Here is a 27,114-nt window from a genome sequence, read left to right as displayed (position 1 = left end):
TCTCCTTCTACCTCTGCCCTTCCCCCTGTTCATGCTCATAAAATAAAATAAAATAAAATAAAATATTCTGTTTTCAGACCAGAGAGATTTGATTCAGGTTTTTGTCTGTGGTCACTAGAGATACAGAACTGAAGTGATACTGTTTGTTCCCATAGCACACATGTTAACTAGAGGAAAGGAAAGCAAAGCTGAATGAGACCAACATTCATTAAGACCCTTTTTCATGTGCCCTGCCCTGTGTTTGGTGCTTTAAACACAGCACCTCATGGATTCTCACCTGAACCCAATGAGGAAAGTATCATCATTGCCACTCAAATGAGTGCCACTCAAAGCTCAAAGAGGTTAAAGAATGCACCTGAAATCAAACCACAAGTTCAGTCCATAAGTTCAGTCCATAAGTTCAATCCATAAGTTCTGGAACCAATATGCAAATTTATGTCTATACAAATTTCTCTGTTTCTGTGGTTTCCCTAAGCATATATAGGAGGTAGTACTATTCACCATATTTTTTTAAAATATGGAGCCTCAGAGCTTTCTCAGTGCATATATTGATCACAAGGGATGGAAGATAGCAGTGAAAATCCATCTGGTCTACAAAATTTATTCAGTTTATATATTGTACTAATGATGGTTGAGTAGTTTGATGTAGGTACAAGGAAGAAAAAATACAATGAAGTATGATGGTTCTAAGTAATATTTTCATAGAGAAAAGCTATATGGATCATAAGAATAAGTTTTTGACCCAATTCTTTCCTGCATGATGGTAAGAATAGATTGCTCTGGGGAAAGATAATAGACTACTATATATGGACTAAAAACCCTTTAAAGGGTCCCTTACTCTGTGCATTTCTGGGTTTGTAAAGTTTTTTGCTGTCTATAGCAGTGGGCCAGTTAGTATCCAGTTGAGTGGAAAAGGTTTTAGGAAAGATTCCATTAAAGCCACAGTGAAAGTCTTTCTCACCCCCTAATTATGAGCAACTATTATTAGAGCACCATCTGGGCTTGTAGGTGGAGTGTAGTTTATTCCAAATGAGACTGTGTCTCTCATCTATCTCGCCTTTTCCTTTCAGGCCTGTTTCCCTCTCAACCACTACTTGGAGAGTGGAGAGGTAAAGGGTAGGACAGAGAGGAGAAAACAAAACAACTCTTTTGACCTATTCCTGACACTTTTATACATCTATTTTTTATTTTTAAATGAAAATTATATGAAACATTTAAGCTGCCATCGAATTTTACAAGCAGTGTGATTGAATTTAGACTATTTCTTGAGAGCATGTTTTGACAGACCAGCAGGATGGGGCCAGGGACAGGACTGTATAATACGTATATGTGGGGGGGGGGGCGGATAGAGATGGTGGAGCTGAAATTTAGAAAGTAGCCTTGAGGTCTGGAGCTTCTGTTTCTCTTGATTTGTGGGGACAGAACTTGACGCAGAATGATGGCAGTGGTTGAAATTTCTCCCAGTCACCAGGAAGGACTGGGAGAAAGTCCAATGAACTTTAGCAATGAACACACCATGTGAGCCATAAATATAAACCATGTATGTAATTTTAAGTTTTCTAGGAGTCATATTTTAAAAACATTTTTAACATTGTTAAAAAGAAACAGATGAGACTAAATTTAATAATATACTTTAGTTAGGGACACCTGAGTGGCACAGTTGGTTAAGTGTCTGCCTTTGACTCAGGTCATGATCTCAGGGTCCTGGGTCTGATCCTTGCCTCAGGCTCCTTGTTCAGTGTGGAGTCTGCTTCTCCTTCTCCCTCTGCCCCTCTGCTTTGCTCATGCTCTCTCTCAAATAAATAAATAAAATCTTTAAAAAATAATAATAATATACTTTATTAACCTGCTATATTTCAAATATTATCATTTTGACATGTAATCAATTTTACCTCCTATACTTCTACACTTAGTGAAGGAAGAATCTCCTGGGGTATAAAAGGTCAAGTCCCAATGTATTTTTGCTTTCATATCATTACTTGCATCACATTGCCAACATCCCTTTGACCCAAGCAAGTTGTATGGCCAATCTTAGTGTCAGTGTGAAAGGGAACAATGCAATGGCATAGATTTAGGGAGTTGTGATTCTTTAGGCTATTTCTATAACAATTTACCATACCATACTTTATAGAATATATGCTATTTGTGTTTCATGCTCCACACATGAGCAACTTTTTATTTTGGAAATATTGGTTCTTAGAGTGTCTTGTTTTCTGTTGTAGCCAGTCTGGAAGATGGTCTCCAATGATGCTTCCTACCTGGTTTTTACATCCCTAGTTACTACCCTCCCATGTTGAATAGGGTGACCTGTGTAACCAATAGGTTACTGTGAAAATGACAGGGTATGACTTCAGAGGCAAGGTCATAAAGGACATTACAGCTTTTGCCCTGCTTACTTGGACCACTTGCTTTGGGAAAGTCAGCCACCATGTTTGAGGACACTTGATCAGCTATATAAAGAGACACACATGATGAGGCATGGAGGCCTCCTACCAATAGTCATATGAGTGAGTCACCTTAGAAGCAGACCCTTCAGCCTCACTCAAGCTTCAGATGCAACTATAGACACAGCCAACTTCTTGACTGCAACCCGATGAGAGACCCTGAACTAGAGCCACCCCTGAAGCCATTCCCAAATTCCTGACCCATAGCAAGTCTGAGATAGTAAATACTTATTGTTTTAAGCCACTGAGCTTTGAGATAATGTGTATTGCGACAGTAGGAAACTAATACAATTGCCTACTAACTTCATTTAGAAAAGAGATCAAAGGCCTGAATTAATCTATGTCATATTTTGGTTACATAGAGAAATAAAATATATTTGTCTTAGATACTAAATCTAAATGTTTTCCCCAGAGGTGAAATGTAATTTGCCTTTTATATAAAAATGTATTTTTCTTTTTTAAAAGATTTTATTTATTTATTTGAGATTAAAGGTGGGTGAGCAAGAGAGAGTGTGCGTGCAAGCACAAGCGGTAGGGGTGGGGGAGTGGGAGAGGGAGAAGCAAGCTCTCCACTGAGCAGAGAGTCTGATGCAGGGCTCAATCCGAGGATGCTGGATAGTCACCTGAGCCAAAGGCAGACACTTAAATGACTTAGCCACCCAGCCGCCACTATATAAACATATTAAAATAAAAAATAAAAAATGAATAACCAAATTTCATATCTTGAGCTAAACATATCCAGCACTATGAAATGTGTATTTCCATGTAACAAATGAAACTAACAAATCTTTGCTTTGATTTTTATACAAAAAAGATATATTTTTTAAACATTTTGGAGTATAGTGAGCTAAGGAATTTAGCTAAACAGCATGTCCATGGGGACTTCTAAATTTTCTTCAAACAAATCCTAGATGCAAAAATGGTTTGTGGAGATTCCCTTGGGAACTCCCCTAAATCCTGCTTTACTGCTTGGTACATTATGTGCTCTCAGTAAATAGCGTTGAGTCATTCAAGATTTAGGCAATACAGTGTTGTGTTGCTTTTCCTTCCACTTCTTTCTGCCTTCTTTTATAATGTCAGGAAATGCATATAAATGCAAATGGCCTTCAGAATGATAAAATCTGCCCATATATTAAAAATTCAGGCTTTCAAAGCTAATGGTCACAGCTATTACAACACAGCCTAACCCCACATACCCACATCCTAACCCTCAATCTGAGAAACTGAGTTCCTGAACTCGTGACAAGTTGAGAAGCAGCCTAGTTATTGTGGAGAAGACCCCAAACATTTAATAATTGGTAATATTTCTGAAAATGGTTGTGGAGGTAGAAATAAAAGCAGAAGGAACAATTAATTACCTATTTAAACAGTATTTAGGGTTCCAAATACCCTCCTTACCTCCGTAGAGCAGATGGTTGCTGTGTCTATTCTCACCCTAGCAGAAGTTTGGGGTTTTATTCTCTGGAGAGGTCTCTGAACTGCAGAATATCAAGAACATACCCTCACCCCACCCCTAACCCTAACTCTAGATTTGAGAAGAAAAGAAAGAAGATGTGGTGTATATAGACAAAAGAATATTACTCAGCCATCAAAAAGAATGAAATCATGCCATTTACAACAATATGGATGGATTTGAGAGTATTATGCTAAGCAAAATAAGTCAGAGAAAGACAAATACCATATGATTCCACCCATATTTGAAATTTAAGGAAGAAAACAAATGAACAAAGAGGGAAAAAAGGAAAGAGAGAAGCAAACCAATAAACAGACTCAACTAAAGAAAACAAACTGATGGTTACCAGAGAGGAGGTGGGTGGGGGGATGGATGAAATAGGTGATGGGAATTAAGGAGGGCACTTGTGATGAGTACCAGGTGTTATATGGAAGTGCTGAATCAGCTGATATTACACTATATGTTAACTAACTGCAATTTAAACAAAAACAAAACAAAAAATAGCCTAACCTTGGAGTGTATGTCAATTGCCAGCAATAGAATTTATACCACAGACTTATTTTGATAGTACTCTTAATTGTATAACCTCTTCTCTTATTTTGTTTCTTTTCTGTTTTTTTTTTATGCTTCCTTTTTGCTTTCCAGAGGTTTCCATGTTTTATAACCAGCATCCTGTTTCCTCTTTAGTAAAAACTTCTAAATCTTGAAAAATTAAAAATCCAGTTAAGATATTTGTGGTTATGTAATGAATGGAATGTAACCTTGTTTATCCAATCCTAACCTTAGAGTCGTCCTACCTTTGTTTTCTTTGGGTACTTCTGAAGCTTCTTTTTAAATATTGTTTTTCTGGGCCCTTTTCTTGACTTTTAATCTGGGAGCTAAGAATTCTGCATTTTCAAAGCTATTTCTCTTCCTCCTTTTCCATTCTGACTTCAGGGAAGCTAGCTACTTCAACTCCTTCCCATTTTTGTTTTTGCTCTGAGGATGCATTTTGGGGTTCAGCTATTTCTACTTCGGAGTCCTTAGACGTGGTCCTGGGCCTTTGCGTCTTGTAGGTGCTCTGGCAGCTTGTGTCCGTATTCAGCACTTTGACCCCAGCGTATGCGTCATTCATTCATATTCCTCCTCGCTCAGGCTTTCTTCTTCCTCTTTTTCTTTTCTCCTGTAACAATGCTATCACGAGTTTCCTTTCACTGCAGATACATCTGCTTAAATATTAAATAAACAACTCACCAGCTACTCTTTGGGCAGGAAACAGTTGATTTTTACTGTCTCAGGGACTATATCAGGTTTTCTCCGTGCCTCTTATGGTGGATAATGTAACTGACTTGGTTGCCAAAATGTTTCTTACAGTTTTTAACATTTGCTAAATTTTTTTTCTTTTTAGAAATTGGGCTTACCTCAACAGGTTTTGCTACTTGTTCCTTTGCTTCAGATTCCACAAAGGCAGATCCCACTGGATCTCCAGGAGTTCTACAAAATAGTATACTGCTGTAAACAACATTGTCACATTTCCGAAACGCTCTTTCAGTGCAGCTGCAACTAACATTTTTTTGGAAAGTAACTTCCATGATCATTTAGAAGCAGCGTTAAATATGTAAGGATTTAATAACTATATAGATTAAGTTTTTCAGAAATCCTCTTAGAAGGTCAATGAACTTTACCTTGAATATAAAATATGTATAATCTATAGCTATCTATATCATATCCTATCTTATCATATCTATCTATCTAATCTAATATATAATATCTAATCTAATATCTAATATTTTTAGTGTTTTATTATAGGTAGTACATGGAGGTTAAGGACTCAACTTTTAGAGTCAAATGGAGCTGGAGTTGAATCCTGGCTCCATGATTCATTAAAGTAATTTCTGAGCTTTGGCTACCTCATCTCTCCATGGAGATAATAATGGGTATCATGTGGGGATTATATGAAGTAGCATATATAAAGTACTTAGCATCGGACTTACGCAAATCAGTGGGATCTGCTATTATTATCTGCTTTGTTGGGCTATGCTCTATGTGTTTCTTGACTCTTCCATATCATACATTTGTTTTGTGCCAAGGAGTATGTTTCCTTAGTGGAAAAATTTATTCAATATTGTACTGATTGCCCTGATGGTCTAACATTAACTTTCTGTTCGTAGGTATGATTATAGTTCTTTCTATCTGTGAAATAAACCCAAAAGAAGTTGAGATATTCAATTAATTAATAGAGAGTCTCACCTAAGACACAGGGTCATTAAAAAAAAATCAATGAGCTTATGCCAATTGCCAATTCTCTATGTCACATGAAATCCAGACTCTTCCCTATTTGGAATACTTGGGCTGGTAGAACTTAATGGTAGGCTTAATCTGGCCATATTTTACTTGAAGTTTCATTCAATAAATGAAAGAGAAAGACCCACATAATAATCAATTATGAAGAGTGAATGGGCCAAACCCAACCCTAATCCCAGTCTCAGTTCTGCCTTTTGTCTACAAGTTGCCTACACTTTATCTGATGCCACCCCGGATGTGGAAAAAGGAGTGAAAGAAAAGATAAGAGAAGATGGACCACTTGGGCAGCCAGGGTCACCTCCTTTGACATGGAAAGGACATATGGATCTCCGTGGTTTGGGATACAGTTCAGAAAATGGCTGGGCTTTAGCTATCTTCAGGTACCCCACCCAGAGATGTGTCCTCCAGGCTCGGCAACCCTAGAAGCTATGTTGGGACTGTGGGTAGAAAGAGCTCAAACTTGAACTTGAGCCAGACCTCCATGCCAAGGAACTACACAGCAGAGAAGGCCGTCTGAAGACTCAACCAGGGAACCCACAGATGTGTTCCAGCAGAGATCCAGCATGCAGTTCCTACCATACGAAAGTCAGACTGTGTGAATTCAGAGAAAAAGTATTGCCTTTCACTCAGGACAGCCCAGCAAGGAGCTGCTCCCCCTCCTGCCTGCCCACTAAATAGGCCAAGTCACTGGATGAGGGTGAGTGAAAGTGTTTGCAGACCACCCTCCCTTCCCTTATGCTGAACTGCGGGGGAAGAAGAGAAAGGCTTGGAGTGGAATATAAAGTTAATATTTTGTGAAGAAAACATTTAATTGTGCAAAATAGCAAATGTAAAGATAGGAAGAATAATGCAGTAGCTTCTACCAATCAGCATCAGTAATTAGGAACTCAGCCAAGCACATTTCATTTATGCCCTCCAACTTCCTCAGCCCCAATTATATATGAAGCAAGTCCTAGATATTATACTATTCCACCCACAAATATTTTAGTATAAGTCTCTAGAAGATAAGAACTTAAAAACAACCATTAGATTCCTGAATGTTATCACATGTTCCCTGAGTGTGTCATACCTTGTAATGGCTTGTTTGAATCAGGACCCAAATAATTCCATACACTGCAATTGGTTTTTATTTCTTTTTAGACGTTTACTCTATGGTTTCCTCCTACTACTACTTTTTTCTCTTGCAACTTATTTATTGAAGAAACTCTGTTGTTTTCCTGTAGTTTCCCACAGTTTGGATTTTGCTGATTGCTTCCATGTGATGTTGTTGAACAAGTTCCTCTGTCCCTGCATTTTCTGTAAAGTGGTAGTTAGATCCAGTGGCTTGATCAAGTTTAAATTGTTGTGACTTTTTTTTGGCAAGACTGTTTTGTAGGTATGCTATATTCCTTCCTGGGAAGACTGTAATAGCCAATTGTCCTGACCTCTCTCTTTTTTAATTGTGGCAAAAACATATATAGATATGTATATATAATTTCCCATCTTAGCCATTTTTAAGTGTACAGTTTAGTAGAGTTAGGCACATTCACATTGCTGTGTAGCCAATATTTGAAGTTTTTCATTTTATAAAACTGGAAGTGTATGCCCATTAAATACCAGCTCCCCACTTCTCCCTTCCCTCCAGCTCTCAATAATTCTCTCTATAAATCTGACCACTCTATATAAATGGAATCATACCATATTTGTCTTTTTGTGACTGTTTTATTTCAATTAGCATCAAGTCTTAAAGTTTCATCCATGTTGTAGCACATATGCAAATTTCCTTCCTTTTTTAGGTTGAATAATATTCCGTTATACACATTTTGTTTATCCATTCACCTGTCAATGGACATTTAAATTGCTCCTACCTTTTGGCTACTGGGAAAAGTGCTGCTATGAACATGTGTATACAAATAACACTGTGTGACCCTGCTTTCAATTCTTTTTGGTATATGCCCAAAGGAGGAATTGTTGGATCATATGGATATTCAAATTTTTTTTAAGTTTTTATTTATTGGACACACAGAGAGAGAGACCACAAGTAGGCAGAGAGGCAGGCAGAGAGAGAGGGGGAAGTGGGCTCCCTGCTGAGCAGAGAGCCCGATGTGGGGCTTGATCCCAGGACCCTGAGATCATGACCTGAGCCGAAGACAGAGGCTTGACCCCCTGAGCCACCCAGGCGCCCCTGGATATTCAATTTTTAATTTTATTTTGGGAACTGCCATACCGTTATCCATAGTGGCTACCCTATTTTACATTCCCACCAACAGGGCAGAAGGGTTCCAATGTCTCCATATCCTTACCAACACTTGCCATTTTCTGGTGTTTTTTTTTTTTTCCTTTTCTTTCATTCTCCTCCTCCTCCTCATTTTTCTTCTCTTCCTCCTCCTCCTTTTTATTATTATTACTTTTGGCTGTAGTCATTCTAATGTAATGGGTGTGTAGTGATATCTCATTGTTTTGATTTGCATTACCCTAATTTAGTGATGTTGAACATCTTTCCAAGTGTTTGTTGGCCATCTGTATATCATCTTTCAATGTCTATTCAAGTCTGGTCAGAGATATGATTTATAAATATTCCCCCCATTCCCTAATTTGTCCTTTCACTCTGTTTATTGTGTCCTTTGATGCACAGAGGTTTTTGATTTTGACGTGGTCCAATTTATTTTTACCTTCGTTGCCTGTGCATTTTGTCTTATCCAAGAAATCCTTGCCAAATCCGTTGCACAGCTTTTCCCCATTTTCTTCTTTCTTTTAGTCATCATTGATGATCATAGCCAAAATAACTATTTCATCAGAAGTTCCAATATTCCATTTCTGTTCTTCTTCATTTATCAGCTGGAATGTTTCCATGAAAAGAATTTTCTTGGGGCACCTGGGTGGCTCTGTGGGTTAAAGCCTCTGCCTTCAGCTCAGGTCATGGTCTCAGGGTCCTGGGATTGAGCCCCATATCGGGCTCTCTGCTCAGCAGGGAGCCTGCTTCCTCCCTCTCTCTCTGCCTCCTTGTGATCTCTCTGTCAAATAAATAAATAAAATCTTAAAAAAAAAAAGAAAAGAAAAGAAGTTTCTCCTCATCAACTACTTTATTACCCCGAGCTTCATTTTAAACACAAAAATGCATACTTTCTCTCTAATTACAAGTTATCAAAATGATGTCTTAGTTCCCTAGCATCCTCATATGAGACAAATGAGTTGAGGATTTTTTTTAAGTTTCATTATCAACTAACAGACTTAATAATATATGTGTTTAATCCACTGCAGTTATTATTTTTTTTTTATGATTGATCAAATGTTTCCACCTTTAGATTCTTTAAGTTGACTCCCAAATTATTTTGGCAGGGTCCCAGAATTTTTCAGTTGATTCCTTGATTTCTGGTGTCCTAAGATTTTTGAGGCCTATCTTCCACATTTTCTGCCCCAGACCTGAATTGACCATTGAGATAGTATTTAAGATGGGCAGTACTGAGATTTTAAAATCTAGCATGAGACAGCTTTATTAAGCTCAACATTGCACAGTTGGACCGAACCATCCCAAGATTCTTGAAGAACAGCATAATTGGGCAGCCATGGGAAAACATAAAATGATCTCATGTTTATACCCTCCAATGAATTGAAAATTCTCAATAAATATATAGACTCCAAGTGGAGTGGTCAAGGAGGCAGCTGGAGACATAAGTTTTGAGCTTAGGGAGAAAATCCAGGCTGAATGCACACATTTGGGAGTTATCCACAGAGACTCGTAAGTAAATCTTAAAAAGTTCAGCAAATTAGGAGGAAACCAAGATACTAAAGTAGTTTTGAAACTAAGAGGAGAGTATTTCAAGGAGGTCAGTGCTGTTAAAGAGAAAGGTTAAGAGAGAAAAGGACCAAAAAGTGACTCTTGGATTTGGCATAGTGAAAATCATTGTGACGTTGACAAGGAGTGTGGCTGGCATCAATGGAGTGGACTGAGGAGATGGACTATGTCCTCATGCACATTGCAGAATAGTGGGTTCCAGCTGTGCCACCAAACGAGAGGTCAAGGAGTCTCATTACCAAAGGCCAGACCTCCAAACAAGAAAGCAGAGGACCATGTTTGAGTGGACAGCTTGGAGCTAGAAGAGGATAGCAAACTAGGGGCACACCAGACTCACAGCTTGTCTGCTTATTTTTTTAAATTGTGGTTTAAAAAAATGCACAGTTTCTTAGTCATTTTGAAGCATACAGTTCAGTGGTATTAATTGTATGTACGCTGTTGTGCAACAAATTTCCAGAATTATTTCATCTTGCAAAACTAAAACTCTGTCCCTTGTAAACAACAACTCTCCATTCCCCCCTCCTCCCAGCACCTGGAAGCCACCATTCTATCTTCTGTCCCTATGAATTTGACTACTCTAGATATCTCCTATCAGCTACATGCTTGCTTAAGAAGGCTGAACTCAGATCCCAGAGAGCTATGTGGGAAGGTCCCTACAGAAAACTATTCGGATGATAGTTGCAAGCACAGACTGGCAAGTCCCAGAAGAGGGACTTTTTGCAGCTAAGCAAAAGCAGCATTTTGGGAATCCAGGGATAAAAGAGAGACCACTGAGTGGGTGGGATATTTCCACAGCCTGCAGCTGCCTGAGGAATGAGCCAGGGTGAGCTAAGGATGGACAGGGAGAGGAGTAAGATTCCAATGGCCCACGTGGAGAGAAGCAGCAGACGATGGCTGTTGTGACACGATTAGGGAGGGGAGAGAAGCAGGGTGGCTTCAGCAACAGCTGCACAGAGGCTCAGCTGTGAGGACTTTGCTCAATCTGTTCCTCCTCTCAACGGACCGAATGGTGGAAGAGCGGGGTGAGGTCCATAACCAATGTTTCTACCTATTCTCACTTCAAGCAGGCTCCAAGCAGTCCCTCGGCTTGGGAAAAAGGACTCAGTCCTCCTACAGCACTCTGCCCAGGGAGGCAGGGCTAGGAGGCCGCTTCAAGAGACAGAATGCACCCAGCACACTTAGCCCATTCAAAAGGCTTGAAGATGATCTGAAGTCAAGGTGCCAAATGTTGCAACCAAAGTCTCAGATTTTCCAGTCCTGGTGCCGTAACATGGGATGACATAGGCTGAGTTCCTTCCTTAGTTACTTCCTGAGAAGCCGATACTAGGGGGAGGCGGTGACAGACGAGTTCACTTGTTCATTCAGTGTGCTCATGTGGTAATGGCACTGTATGAATGTTAACCATCATACCAGTAGCCTGACATTTAGTGTTGTAGACTGTTGTTTAGCTTGCTTCCTGGTAAATTACCCAGAACCCAGGGGCCCCTGCTTCTTTTCCAAATCATGCCACCTACTAGCTGTACGACCACAGCCAAGTCATTCAACAACTCTGAGCCTCTGTAGCAGGCGTATGATGAGAATAAATAATACCTGCCCCACAGAATTGTTTCATTAAATAAAAACCTGTCTATAAAGTTAATTTATTAACTGTATATTACCAAACACTTACATCTAATTTTTTATCCTTTAAAAGATACAACTTGTCAAATTGTCAATAAATTGAACTCTTCCCATGACTTCCCATTGCCATGGAATAAAACTCAAGCTCCTTACCAGGCATTAGAGTCCATACGATTTCATCCCTGCCTAATTCTCTGACCTCATTTCTTAAGGTCCTCTTGCTCTCTTTCATGCAGATTCTTATCACATTGAAGTCTGTTCCTTAAGCATTCCAATGCTGTTCCCACTTCAGGGCCTTTGTAATTGTTCTCTCTCCTGCCTGTAATGCTTTGCAGTTGGCTCAAAACTTCACCCACACTGGTCCCAGCTGAAATATAATTCAGATTGCTTATCATAGCTAATGTTGTTCCCTGAACCGTTGATAGTCTCTATTACAGTAACCGATTTTATTTTCTTTATGAAATTATCGCTCTTAAGTATGTTTTGCTTATGGCCTATGTTCCCTACCAAAAGGAACATAAAGAATAGAATTTTGTCTTAAATATTTCTGTCTCTCTCACCTAAAATGGTGCCTGGCTCGTAAGAGGAGTTTAATAAGTATTTGTAGAAACTATTTACTGCTAAGGAGATTCTTTGTGTTAGATTTTTAAGGAGCTATATTCATGGAAGCAAAATAAATTGGAAACAATAATTTTATATCACAAAGAATACGGTTTTTCAAGTATATCTCTAGTTTTTATATACAACATTATATTAGATTTAGGCGCACAACAGAGTGGTTGGACAATTCTGTCAGGCTCCTCCCGAGCAGAGCTCCCATCTGTCACCACACAGCGCTCTCCCAACACCATTGACTGTATTCCCTGTGCTGTGCCTTTCATCCCCATGACATACTCATTCTATAACTGGAATGAATTGTACCTCGCACTCCCCTTCAGCCGTTTTGCCCATCCCTCCACCCTCTTCCCTCTGTCAGCCATCAGTTTGTTCTCTGTATTTATGAGTCTGTTTCTCTTTTTGTTCATTTATTTATTCATTTGTTTTATTTTTTAGATTCCACATATACGTAAAATCATAGGGTATTTGTGTTTATCTGTCTTCCGTATTTCACTTATCATTACCATCTAGGTTTATCCATGATGTCACCAATGACAAGGTCTCCTCTCTTTATATGGCTGAGTAACATACATAATTTTACGTACACACCACCTCTTCTTTATCCGCTCATCTATGGATAGACATTTGGACTGCTTCCGTATCTTGGCTATTGTAAATAATGCTGCAATAAGTATAGGGGTATGTATGTCTTTTTATATTAGTGTTTTCATTTCCTTTGAGCAAATAGCCAGTAGGGGAATTCCTGGGTCATATGATATTTTTAATTTTAATTTTTTGAGGGACCACCATACTGTTTTCCACTGTGGCTGCACCAATTTACAGTCCTACAGACAGTATACCAAGGATCACTCTTCTCCACATCCTCCATGTTCCTGGAAGAAAAATAAATTTCAAACTTAATAATTTTATATAACTGTAAAATAACTATGATTTATATAATATTTTCATTTTATTAGAATGATAATTTTATGTAAATTTTATAAGTAGGTTTATGTGCTCAATAATTATATCACAAAGAATCTGGTTCTTCGTGCCTATGTATTTTTTAATCAAAAATTAAGTTTGTATTGAATGTTATTTTATAATCTACTCTTTCTTCTGTGACCCTGATGTTTCTCCTACAACTTTTTTAATGGTGACATGTGGATGAACCATATTCTATTTAGCTAATTTCCTGTGGTGCATGTACTAAGGGATGCTGGGTCCTGATAAATATGCCAAATTTCCCTCCAGAAGGGCTGTGCCAGTTCACTTTCCTACCAACAGTGTAAAAGAGGTACATTTTCCTGAACCCTACCAATACTGAATTTTATCACTCATAGAGCAAAACAAATTTTTTTTTGCTAATGTGAGAAGTGAGAAACTATCTCTTTGCTTTATTTTGTGTTACTTTATCTGCTTGTAAGTATGAACTGTTTTTCTTTGCTTTTCCATCATGGTGTATTTCTTCCCTTATGAATGTTCTCTTCATTTTTTCATTGGGTCTGTTTGGTTTTGTTGCTGATTTTCTATTGTAGTATATTCATCTTTTATTGATTTTTCAAGAGCTCTTTTTATAGTAAGGTGATTGACCTTTGTCACAAATTGCAAATATTTTCCCAATAACATTGTTTGCTTTTTATTTTGGTTTTGGACCTGAGGTCCTGTAAGTCTCTAGTCAGGCTCTAGCTTGGAACCTAAGCCTGCCAGGAGGGAAAGTTCAGCACAAGGAAATCTAAGTCCCAGCAACAGCAGGCCTGGGGCCCTGGATAGTACAAGTTCAGGGCAGGGTGTATGAGATGTTTAAATAATTCAGAGCTAAAGAATCCTAAGATAACCTCTAGAACAACAAGTTACTCTTTACTTACTGATGGACCTATGGAATACCCTTCACTTCTGATCCAATTTTGTTTAAATTTTAAATAGGAACTTGAGGGCGCCTGGGTGGCTCAGTGGTTAAGCCGCTGCCTTCGGCTCAGGTCATGATCTCAGGGTCCTGGGATCGAGTCCTGCATCGGGCTCTCTGCTCAGCAGGGAGCCTGCTTCCTCCTCTCTCTCTCTCTCTGCCTGCCTCTCTGCCTACTTGTGATTTCTCTCTGTCAAATAAATAAATAAAATCTTTAAAAATAAATAAATAAATAAATAAATAAATAGGAACTTGAGAGATACAAAGGAATGAAGCTATAATGATGAAATGATAGGTATTAGAAATCTTTTTAAATGATTTTACATACTTTCTTTCAAAAAGCAGTCTTCCTCTGCCTTTTCAGAAGGCCGGTATGCAATCATGGCTAGACCTATGAAGAAAGATTCTCAGTGAGAAATATTTAGTGTGTATGTGGGTGTGTGTGCACATGTGTGTGTGTGCAAGGAGGAAGGGGAGTACATCATATCACCTTCCATGTCCAAGTGATCATTTTTGATAAAATGCTTTTTGAGTAAATACATGAGTGGACATCCTCAAAGAGGTGAGGCTGCTTTTCAGTGTGGCATGACAGTTAGAACCCATGACTCATCTTTTGCCGAAGACTTCTGGAAGATGGGCGAACCTTTCCTTGGCCAACTCTAACTCCACTTGGAATGTAAACCTACCCTTCTTGTCCCATACCAGTGGAAAATGCTCCCTGAGTCCTATCATCAACCCTTGGGACTGTTATTAAATATCGCTCCCCTGTCCCACGTTGGGACTTCAATATGGCTGCTGCTCCTCTGGCCTCTCTGCCTAGCAGAGGGCTTATTTACCAAACCTTCCCTCAGCCTATTTCATCGGTAACTTTCTATTCATTTCTGCTGGCTCTGCTTTGTGTCAAAAGTGTCAGAGAAGAAGGAAGATGATGAGTTACAAGGTGGTGGGCAGGAAGAATGTGAAAATAAACAGCTAAGGCCCCAGGAGCAATGACCCCACTGGGTCAGAGTCCAGTTTTCTCCTGCTCCCTGAAGCCCTTGCTGACATCCCACAGAATCCCCTGGTGCCCCGAGGGGGCCTTTCCATGGCCAGAAAACCTTAGGTATCAGCAACATGGAGTCTAGGTGGTGAGGAACCATGGCGTTTTCTAGCTGTATGAAAAGCACAGTGTCTCGTGCTAAATACGGTTCCCTTCATGAAGCACGTGACAAGAATCATCTAAGAGCTTCATAAACATAGTGGGACAAAAATACTGGATATGAACATTTTAATCAGAACATGTGTTTCGACAGAGGTGGAAGTTCCATGTGCCAAATATTCCTACATAAACCCCCCACCCACACTACTCCGTTAACATTACTAGTGCATCCAAATATTGCAGGCTTTTACAGGATTTGCATGTGTGTCTACAAAGCTTTAACAGACCTTCAGAAAGCCAAACTTTGTAATTACAGCCCACCTTTCCTAAACCACAAGAGTTATTTAAAAAGCAGATATTCTTCACTGCCTGCGTCCCATTCCGACCTCTAAACTCACTATTTCCTATAGACCCAGGTTCATCATCCCTTGTTTATTAGGCATAAATACGTTTCCATCTGTGTCCTGTGGTTCACTGGTATTTGCTCCTTTATGATCTGTCACTTGTGTCCTGCGGCATGAAGGCCTTTTTTTTCCCCCTGCACATCTTTCTGTTTCAGCATGCAGGTAGCAAGCAGGATGCCTGGAAGAGATGCACAATGACCCGCCAGAATCTCTCCATCATGAAACTCTTCAGATCCTAGAGAGCTGGTCCTCATATCGCGTCAGGTAACCATCTTGAAAGTAAAACTAGGGGCGCCTGGGTGGCTCAGTGGATTAAGCCGCTGCCTTCAGCTCAGGTCATGATCTCAGGGTCCTGGGATCGAGCCCCGCATCGGGCTCTTTGCTCAGCGGGAGCCTGCTTCTCTCTCTCTCTCTGCCTGACTCTCCGCCTACTTGTGATCTTTCTCTCTGTCAAATAAATTAATAAAATCTTAAAAAAAAAAAAAGGAAAGTAAAACTAATCTTACTCCCCATCCTAGGAAACACAGTTTAATGTGGCCAAAAGTGACCATACATGTCTTTAATCATTTCAAAGGTATTTTATTGAGAAAATACTGTGTGCTGATCATTAGTTGAGATTTGGAGGAATCTCAGTAGAGATTGAGATTAGTAGAAATGGGCAGGAAAGGAAAAACCCTTTTCTGATGTTAATCCTTCTTTAGACTGGCAAATCCTACCTTTCCAAGTTCTTTAGAATAGGAATAGTCTCACAAGGGGGAAACCCACAAATATTTCCCCAACCAGCCTGTTCGATGTCCTAGATGTCTCATACAACCCTGTCATCTTTAGGGTCTGTCAAGGACAGGGTAAAGAATGAAGCCAAGAGGAAGAAGGGCCTCAGGAACAGGACAGAGCCCCACTCCACCAAAACCTCAACCAGTTCCCAATTTTGACTCGCCTTTCTTCATTTCTCTCACACATTCTTCCCTAATCCCGAGTGTGTTTTCCACCCCACAGCATTTCCAACAATTCCAACTTTCTCCCCAGCTAATAACATCCTTGGTATTTATAAAGTTTGCTGGTAATGCCACCAGTGAAATTAGATTATAACAACATCTATTCAACAAACCAAGAGATCTCTAAACCCTACGCAGCCAGACTCTCTCATTGGAAGTCATCTTTGTTATGATGCATTTTATCATCTCCTCAAGTTTGTAGTATTGTGATTTGAATCATAATAGCCCTGGAATGTGGCATCAGGTCCCATTTTATCTTGTAAATTCCAGAAAACTGAAGACCACAATATATGGTTTTGGTGGCCTCCTTGGAAGACTGGCATGGGTCCTTACATGCTGACTACATGCTATTTGGAGACACTGTCCATGGGAAATTGACTTAGATAAACTTCATTCACACATCTCTTGAAACCATGTAGGGTAAAAGTACTTAGATTCATTTGTTAACATATTCAGTATGTGTTGACTGTGGGGTTTTTCTTTGTTATACTCCATACATAAAGAACACTTGTGGATGGAGGGCAATCTGTAGGTGTTAAATGGGAACCAGTCAAAATGGCCTGGTCTCTGCACTCAGGGCACCTGGTCCAGTATGGATGGAGTCTATCGCAGGTGCTGGGACACCATAGTGCCAGGCAGAATGTGTCTGGTGGAATGAGAAGCATGTGACCTGTGGTAGGGAGTTCAGGGCAGGAGAGGCCCCCTTCAGCTGGGGCGAGGAAGCCAGCTCTACAGAGCACAGGCATGTTACCCGGCAGAGTGGAATAGGGAGAGAAGCCACCAGGAGTCCACAGCTGCCTGCTGTCCCATTGGGAATGGAATGGAATGGAATGGAATGGAATGGAATGGAATGGAATGGAATGGAGAAGAAGGGAAAAGAAAGGAGAGGAAGAGAGAAGAAGGAAAAGGAAGGGAGAGAAAGAGAAGGGAGAAGACAGAAGACAGAGAAGGAAGATTATATAGGACTTGTCTAGGATCTGGTACAGAATGAGAAGAGGCAGGGGGCAAAACTCACTCACTTGGCTTTCAATAATAATAATTGTCATAACAATAGCCATTGGTTGAACATTTAATATGTACCAGGCACTTGGCTTTTCACACATTAATTCTAAGGAACCCCCCTCCACACACACACACACATTGGCCTGGTTTACAGATTAGGACATTGAGGCCCAGCTACTGCATGTCAGAACTGGGGTTTGACTGGGCATGTCTGACCCAAGGCCATGTTTTTCTTCCCTCCATTGTGTTGCCAACTGACTGCTAGAACGGTGATTTCTGAAGGTTTTACGGAGCTGCTATATCTGTTTATTTGCATGGCTAGTCTGTTCATTCTTTTATGCAATCTCCTCAGTATTTTGGTTTCCTCCGTGTTGCTGGGCCGCAAAGTCTGGGTCCTCCAGATTGCCTGGCCAGCGGATCTGAGTGTTGAACAGCTTCCCCCGCACTACCCCTCCCCCCCAACCCCTATGACAAGACAGTGTTTACTTAACTGGAAGTGCTGGATACCACGTGTCCCTGTGCACACTGACAATCCCTGGGGAGTGTCAGTCCACAAAACCTTTCCTTCTTTTCCCAAGCAAGTGTGTGAGGCCTTGAGGTGCCCTGGATTCTGCACTCACTGAACTTCCCACAGTTGATGAGTGCTGGATTGTGGTCGAACATTCTCTCTAGTCTAGCCCCTCGGGCTGCTTCAGGCTGTGATTCCTTCATTTGCTGCCCACAGAGCAGACAGCCCGGGCCTGCCGCCAGACATCCTGGGCACTCACCACCCATGCAGGCCCTCTGATGTGGCAGAGGCCCTCAGCACCTGGGGTGCTGTGTTTTCCCCTGGATTGCTTTTCCTCCACTTCTCAGGCAGCGCCTGGCCTGCTCCATCCCCCAGGCACCTGGAATGTAGCACATCCCATATCACCCACATTGCATAATTCGACTCTGCCCCTGGAGTCGAGCCCCTTGAGGGTCGAACTGTTTCTAATTCAGCTGAAAATGGTGGGACCCCCCCTCCTTCATGGCGCAGGATTTGGCACTTTGCTACATTCCATACATATTTGCTAGAAAAACAAATACAGAGTGTTCAGTGAGGTAAGGGCAAGCCCTCCAAGGGGACATGCCTGCAGGCTCTTTGGATCTGGGCCACTAGAACTTTGGAGAAAACGCGGGTCTAGGGATAGAACTTTGCAAACACAAATATGAAGAGGGTATCTGATCTACTGAAGGAAAAACCAGTGAGAAAAAAAACTGGGCCATCCCAGAGCAGAGCAGAGGGAAAGGCGCACACCAGACATCTCTTTGAGTTTTTCAGTTCAGAAGATATTGAGCAGATTATATCATGAAAACGGCAATGCAAGGTGAGGCTTCCTTTTCCAGCGAAAGAGTGGTTTGTGCTACGCTAAATGCCTTTGCTGGAGATCTAGAAATACAAAATGAATTTGAACCCAGGTCTCTCAGCCCTGGGGAGAAGAAATAGTATCTATGGAGTTCCTATTTTGTCCTTTACCACTTTTGTCATCATCCCAGCAACTTGGTGAGGTGGTTCGGTCCCAGCTTTTGAGGACATTTAGTCTTGGAGAAATTAAACAATGACCCAGCATCCCTCGAATGGGAAGTCTGGTCTCTCTGACTTCAAAGAGCTCAATCTGCTCCGTTTTCAGCTTTAAGGCAGGCCCTCCCCTTGGCGTCAGACCTTCTGTAGCTTGCTCCTGGAGAAATCCCAGCTCAGTTCAGCCACAGGAAAGAGACCAAACTTCAAAGTCCCCTGGGGATGTTACCTCATCTGCTCTGAGGTCAAATACTTTCTTTTCACTGTCATTCACTTGTGAGTCCATTTTTCCAGCCCCAGCTGACATCTCTATCTACGAACAGGGACCGGGACCTAGACAAGGGGACCGAGGTTGCACCTTCCCCCACTGCCCTGAGATTCCTGGGCTCCGTGAGGCTCCCCTCGGCCCATCCTGCTGCTTATCTTGTGCTCTTAACAAGTGGCCCCTGGACCTTTCCCCATTTTGCTTGCGTCTTGAGACGGAAGCTCTTAAAAAACAAACAAACCAACAGTAATTTGAGGTTATGTTAAAAACCTGTTAGAGGAAACCAACTGCCCTTGATGAGTCATCTTACATAAAAAAGGGAATGAATTTTATGGCATAATGAGCACTCACAAGCTAGCTAGGGGATAATGGTGGTAATCAGGCACACCGTCTCAACCCTGCTGCGCCTGGGGAAGGGACTATAGCAGAGAAGCCTGCCGACCCCGCTGGTGGGGAGGAAGGAATGTGGGGCTCCCCTTGCCCTGCTCCTTACTGGCTCAGCACTTTGGACCAGACTGTAACCTCACAGAACTTACAAGATATAGAGGGAGGGCTCTTTGTAAATGTTAACACTTTTTTTTTTTACCTTCCCATTGTTGTTTCTATCCCAATCCACAGGGCCTCTCTAGCTTCTCATTGGTGATTTCAGTATATTTGCATGTATTTTGGTAACTGATCTATTTTGGACTTATTTCTACTACCCCATTTTTGTTTTCTATTTGCCCTGCTTCCTTCCTGCCTCTCTCTCTCTTTCTGATTTTAATTAATGGATAATTTTTAATAATTTGTTTGTATAACTCAGGAGAGCTGTTATACTCACAGTTACGGTCTTTGCAGAGAAAGGATACAGATTAAAATCAGCAGTGGCCAAAGGCACATGTGTGGAGTCCAGGAGGACCAAGCATGAGCCTCCAGCTGTCTTCTCCCAGAGGATTCATGCACACGGCATTCTGTTCTCCCAGCAACAATGGGTGACACACGCAGAGGCTAACTCTGCTAACTAGGGAAGCTCTCATGAGTCTTGGTGTCCAGGGTTTTTGATGGGGGTAAGTCACTGTGACACTTTTGCTATGTGGGCCTTCGGTGTCATAATCACTGCCAAACCCGATCCTGTGAAGCTTTCGTCTTACGTTTTCTTCTAAGAGTTTTAGATCTTACATTTAGGTCCTTGATCCTTCGTGAGTTAATTTTTGCATAGGGTGTTACGTAAGAGTCCAGCTTCATTCTTTTGCATGGATGGATGGATATCCAATTTTCCCAGCACCATTTGTTGAAAAGACCATCTTTTCCCACATTGAACGGTCTTGACACTCTTGTCAAAAATTATTTGACTGTATATATACACAGGCTTTTTTCTGGGCTCTCTCCGCCTTTAATATTTTATCCCCACTTTTTACCTCTGCAACTTTGGAAACACAATATTCTACTTCTAATTCTTTAGTGGTTCTCCAACTTGATTGTGCACCAGAATCTCCTGTAAGACTTCCCAACACAGACCACTGGACTCCTCATCCCATGATTCTGATTTAGCAGATCTGAGATGGGGCCTGAGAATTTGTATTTCCCTTCCGTCTTTCCTTCCTTCCTTCTTTCCTTTCTCTCCCTCTGTCTTCCTTCTTCCCTCCCTCCCTCCCTCTCTCCCTACCTTCCTTCCTTTTTTAGAGAGAGAGAGAATCTCAAGCAGGTTCCACACCCAGTGTGGAGTCCAATGCAGGGCTGGATCTCACGACCCTGACATCATGACCTGAGCCGAAATCAAGAGTCGGATGCTTAACCAACTGAGCTATACAGGAGCCCCACAATCTTTTTATGACAAGAAAACTGAAGCACGGAGAGATAAAATAAGTTTCCCATGGTCATAATGCTAATGGCTGTGATTGTTGACATTTGAACCCCGGCACTCGCCTTCCATCCCTTGTTCTGTGCAGTGTCTTCTATGGAAACAATAGATATAATGGTAATTAGAATTGCAACCAGAAAATATGTCGATATTTGTGTCACTTGCCTCACTCAAATTTAGCTAAGGAGACCCAAGGCAAATGAAATCGTATTCTGACTGTTGCTAGATTTAGTTTGCTTTTTCCTACCTGCTTCCTGTCTTCCCAGTAACAAACTAGGAATAAGATGGTGGCCCCATGAAAGTGGGGTCACAGGGATCATGTCACACAGTGGGAAGAAGGTCAGTTTTGCCATCAGCTTGCTGACCTGCTACTCCTGATCAGGGTATCTTGGCAGTGGCAGACCCTGGAGAACACATCCTCAGAGGTCATTTGATGTTGATTTTATGACTTCACTCCCCTGAAATTTCCTAGGAAACGTTGGCTGTCCTATTACCATCACAGCTGAAGGGTCTCTTGGTATTTCTCTACTGTGGCTCATTAACCACAGGGCAGGGCTGGTGAAAGCGAGATACATCTGGATGGATTATGACTCAAGACCAGTGTTTTATCCTATTTTAGTTTCTATATATTACCAGTTTATTTAGGAATCTAAACACATTCCTTTAAAACAGAAAATGTTCAAAATTGTTTTCTAATAATTTTGTCTAATCAGTCTTGTCAAACTTTACCAATAAGTAGCTCATGCATTATTCATACTTTTGTCAAATTTTGTAATTCTTAGGTATTCTTGAATTAGAACAGTCTCATTTTGATATTTAAGGCTCATTCACTCCTGTTCATTTCCAAACTTCTACCTCAAAAATCATTCCAAGCTTTCCCTGCCTCATCTACCTAATACCAAGTAGACCTGCCTTGGTTCATGGGGCTTATGAGGTTAAATGTGGTTTGTACAAGTGGGATTGAAAGCAGGTTTGATTCCCCTGACAAGATCAGATTTGATTTAGTAGGCAACATTCCAGACCACATGGCTCTGTAAGTTATGCTAGCTTCTCCTCACCCGCCCTTCTCCCTGTCCCTGTCCATACCAAAGATGCTCCATCTCATACCTCTTGATCCTGGGATTACCCTTTCCTTCAGGTTAACTGTCTTTGATCCAGTATCAGCAATGTGACCCAAGCCTAGTTCTTTTCACTGGAGTCTGTTGGACCTCTTAGAAACATGCACATCTTTGTCTAGGCAGATGGTGAGTGTGGCTGTTCCACTGCAGAGACCTCTCTCCATCTTGCCATCATCCTGAAGTTTCTCTTCCTCTTGCTCAACTAAGAGGGGCAGAGTAGAACCTCTACTAGATAAGCTGATGTTCAACCAGGGAATAAAATACAACTCTCCCCTCTTGCAGTCTTCCCAAACCTTTAGAGCTGATTCTCTCTTGGGGCCTTACTCTTGGTTTTAGAGAATGGAAGGAAATAGCTTCTCATAAACACTGTATTAGTGAAAAACCCGAGGACTACTTTACCTCTTAAATTTTTTCTTATGGTCACTGGGTTTAAGGTGGGGTGGGAAAATAGGATTGGCTCTGAACTGGTGCCTTTCATAGGCTCTGAGGTGAAGAGATAACCCCAACTGTTGGCAACTCTCTCAGTGTGGGGTACTTAATGCCTCTGGTTAATTCTAGGACACTGGAAAAATTTCACTTGATGTTCTGTTATATATAATGGCATGTCTTAATAGTTTTGAGCAGAATTTATCCAAATTATTTTTCAGCAATAAAAGCCCAACTTACTAAGATCTGTGTGCTTAGTATGAGGTCCAACATCCATTTTTCCTATCCTCTTTGCTAGCAGAACCATGATTTTGTTCATGAAGAAATCCTCTTCTCTCTCCTGTCTCTCTCTCCCATTATTTTTCTGGATCATTAAAGAGTGAGACACAAACATGGTGTTTCATCATTCCTAAATATTTCAGTGCATATTGTCTCAACTCAAGGAATTTTCTTATAAAACCACAGGACAATTATCTAAACCATCAAACTAACATTGATTAAAATATTATTCTCTAATCTATAAACCATATAAATATTTTGTCAGTTAATCTAGTAATATATGTTTCAGAAAAAGAAAAACCAAGACATTTAATTGTCACATTCTTTAGTCTCCTTTTAATCTACAACTGCTCCTGAGTCTGACCTTATATTTCATGACATCAATCTTTTTTAGGCGTATAGGCCAATGGGTTTATAGACTGTCCCCAGTTTGAGTTTGGCTGGTGTTTTCTGGAGATCAGATTCAAGAATTCACTTTAAGAATGACCTGTTGATTATGCCCATTGGGCAGAGAATTCAATTTCTTTTTATTTTTTTAAGATTTATTTATTTTTGAGAAGAAGAGAGAGAGAGAGCAGTGGGGAGGACAGACAGAGAGGGAAAGAGAGAGACTCTCAAGTGGCCTCCCCATTGAGCAAGAAGCCCAATGTGGAGCTTGATCCCTCGACACTGAGATCATGAACTGAGCCGAAATCAAGAGTCAGATGCTTAACTGACCGAGGCACAGAGGGGTCCCAAGAATCTGCCTTTCTAATAAAGTCTCCAAATGTTGCTGAAGACACTCTTGTAGGGACCACAGTTTAAGAACCACTGTTTCAGAAAAGATTTGTTAACTTTGGGGTAAAAGCTACTTTCAGTTTCTGATAAAAAAAATGATCATCTCCTTCCCCAAACTATAATAGTACCTATAAAATTTTACATTCAATCTTCAGGATCGACACTCCTTCTACCCAGGCTAATTCATGTATGCTCTGGGTATTCCTAAGGATCTTTAGAGGCTGGTTGTATTACTTGGGGAAACTCAAGTATTAAAATACAGGATTTTCCATCTTAGGATGCTACAGTAAACTGAGAGTGCATATTCAGTTCTTTCATTCATTGCTTTAGCCAGAAAATATTTCCCAAGCTCTTAGCAGGTCCCAAGCATTGTGTGAGGCAATGAGAATAAAATCCCAACCTCCACAGAGGTTACATAAGGCAACCTCCACAGAGGTCACACACGTGACTTGGACCTATAGGCAATTGTACCCTTCATGATAAGTACAATCTCAAGGAAAGGAACAGGTTAATAATGGCAGAATCATAAAGCCTTCTACCCCAGACCCTGCCAAGTCAAAGAGGCAACCCCACCCATTTTTAAGTCAAGGCCTATAGTCCCATTTCCAAGTGTGTGCTTATTTCAATCCTTGTTCTGTGATATGGGTGACTGGTGTTTCCATGTGAAATTCTTCTGTGTTTGGTCCTGGTGCTGTGAGGTCAAACGAATGAAGCTCTTAAACAAGAGGGTCGTGGAAAGTTTCAGAGAGAAAGTGGTGTTAAAACTACAATCTCAGTGAAGAACAAGACTTACTTATGCCAAGGAACATAGGAATGGGGTAAATGTGTTCCAAATACTGAGCATGGTATATCAGAAAGCCTAATGCTAAAATTCAGGTTGAAGCATTTGGACTTTTTTTCCTTATTTAAAAAAGAAAGAAAAGAAAAAAAAAGAAAGAAAGAAAGAAAGAAAGAAAGAAAGAAAGAAAGAAAGAAAGAAAGAAAGGAAGAAAGGAAGAAAAACAGACAAAGGAATGTGAGCTACTGAAGGATTTTAAGGGGAGCAAGAAGAGCTGGCATCAGGGACAGATGGGGCCAGTGCAATTGCATAGGATGTGTACTTGGATGGTTGGAGTTTAATGATCCTGTAGTCACTATATTAAAATTCTTAAGAATTCTCTCTTTGAATGTGTCTTTTGTAGGTGAAGTTGAATGGGACAGTGGAGCATGTCAGGAACTTGGAGCCTCTGCTCATACATGGTCCCAACTCTTGATACTTTATTACTTCCTAGAATATATGCTCAGCCACCTATTTCCTATGCCCTGGTGCCTGGCCCTGTCTAACTCTCTCTCCTGACTCTTGCCATACTATGGCTTCTGCCCTCCACCCAGGGAAAGGGAAGCAGGAGGAGTCCCATGCTCTGCTATTACCTTCCATTCTTGGGAGGGGTCCAGGTGCACACATGTGGAAGGTTCATGGCATCTTGGGGCAGAGCAAGGCAGTGGGCATCCCCACCCCAAATTGGCAGCCCCATGGCACACCCAGTGGGCAACCCAAGCAACACAGGGTACCAAGTACATCCCAGTGTGAAGGTTGCAGCCCCTTGGGAGGTCACCATTGGCCATGGGTTGGGAGAGAGGACCCTGTGAAGAAAGGAGATTAATTTCCTTGTCCCAAGCTAGGTCCCCATATTTCCCTGGTCCTGGCAAGAGCTTTTAATTTCCTAAAGATGAACACAGCTGTGATGTCAATGATGTGAACATAGGTAGCAGTGGGAGTGAGATGGGAGAACAGGAGGGGAGTTAGGACATTTATGAATGTGAGTGACCACACTCTGAAGGAAGTGTCAGAGAAGAGGTAGAGGGCTGGATGAACTTGACAGAGCTGGCTGAAAACCAGAGGATTTGGAGATGAAGGAGTCAGATGATTGCACATTTCCAACCTGAGCAATGAGGAAATAGTGCTATAATTCTCTATTACAAGGAAGAAACATAAAAGGTTATGAGTATGGGGAAGGGGACATCCCAGGGAAGGTGGGAGTTCGGTTTTGGACACGAGTGTCTGCGTTTTCCATGAACATGCAGGTAAAGATGGCCAGCTGCCATTTGGGTGTGTGACTCCCAGAGCCTGGATCTGGAAATCCAGCATATAGAAGAAACTGAAGGATATGCATAATGTCTTCTTGAGAAGAAGCTTTCTCTAGAGTTTATCAAAAGGAGATGGTTGTTCTTTCCTCTTCTCAAGGGGACACTGTTCATTCCCAACCCTTCCTTTTACTGTGGGCCCAGGAGAAGAGGTAAATGCATGAGAATGTTCTTATCTTCCTCTTGTCATTTCAGGCCGCCATCCTCTACCTCCCTATGCAGAGGTTAATGCCCCACAGGGGAACCAACCCCCAACCCTACCTGTTGTCATCTCCCTTCCCATTCACTTTCACACTCATGATTGATAGTTTGGGTTCTGAGCTCTCAGCATGCCCTCCACCCCTGTGTTCTTGTAAATGATTCAATTAATCCTCCAGCCTTGTAATTTCTTGATTATTCATTATTTCAAAGACCTTCATGATCACAGTACTTGAGCTACCACACCCAGGACCAGCTCACCATAACCCTGAACAACTGTGCCACAGAACACATGGACCTCCTGATCTTTCCCCTACAGCCCCTAATCCTTCCATTGGTCTCACTCTCTTGTTCCCAATATACCTCTGCCTTGACTGAAGTGAAACTGCACCCTACTGTCTACTCTATTTTCTGAAAACCATTGGCTTCTTTTTATTTCCTTTTCTCTCCAGCCTATACCATGTGACTGACATACCATTTCAATCCCTCTCTCACTCATTACATCAGACCTTCTCCCTTGGCTCTCTGCTTCACCCACCCTGTTCACCTCCAGTCTACCCATTTAAGTTGCTGGTGAGCAGAGTGTTCAGTGTGCCTTCTTCACTTAGCTACCGAGCACTGCTAAATACATATCCCACTACAGCCCTTGACATATGGCTTCAACTTAGCTGAATCCCACTGAGTCCAGCTAACATTCTACATGTCTACATGTCTGCTCCTCTTGTTCTCATTAGTGGCGAGATGAGGGAGTCCTTAGTGTTGCTCACTTATAATGCTGCAGGTGAGCCTGGGGTGCTTGAGAACGGATGTGAAAGAGAGAAAACCCCATGAACTCAATCTGAGCAGAGCAGAGAGATCTAGGGATGGGCCGGGAGGAGGAGCTGAGAGAGTGAAGGCTAGAGAGGAGCTCAGAGATCCAGTTAGATGTCC

General features: G+C 41.3%; 1 long non-coding RNA gene across 2 annotated transcripts in view; it reads right to left on the bottom strand.

Moving 5' to 3' along the window:
- Positions 1 to 12,589: 12,589 nt before the first annotated feature.
- The window catches only part of LOC309848946, a 51,728-nt gene continuing 37,203 nt past the window's right edge, over positions 12,590 to 27,114 (bottom strand). For both annotated transcript variants that reach the window (XR_014303366.1, XR_014303368.1), the window contains exons 2-3: positions 14,407 to 14,469; positions 12,590 to 13,065 (exon numbers count right to left, since the gene is read on the bottom strand). This is a non-coding gene — a long non-coding RNA (uncharacterized lncRNA). The remainder of the gene's footprint in view (positions 13,066 to 14,406; positions 14,470 to 27,114) is intronic.

This window comes from Mustela nivalis (assembly GCF_964662115.1).
Source record: "Mustela nivalis genome assembly, chromosome: 15".
In the NCBI taxonomy this organism is placed as follows: domain Eukaryota; kingdom Metazoa; phylum Chordata; class Mammalia; order Carnivora; family Mustelidae; genus Mustela; species Mustela nivalis.
Note: the sequence above shows the minus strand (reverse complement) of the source record. Positions and strands in the feature narration are given on the sequence as shown.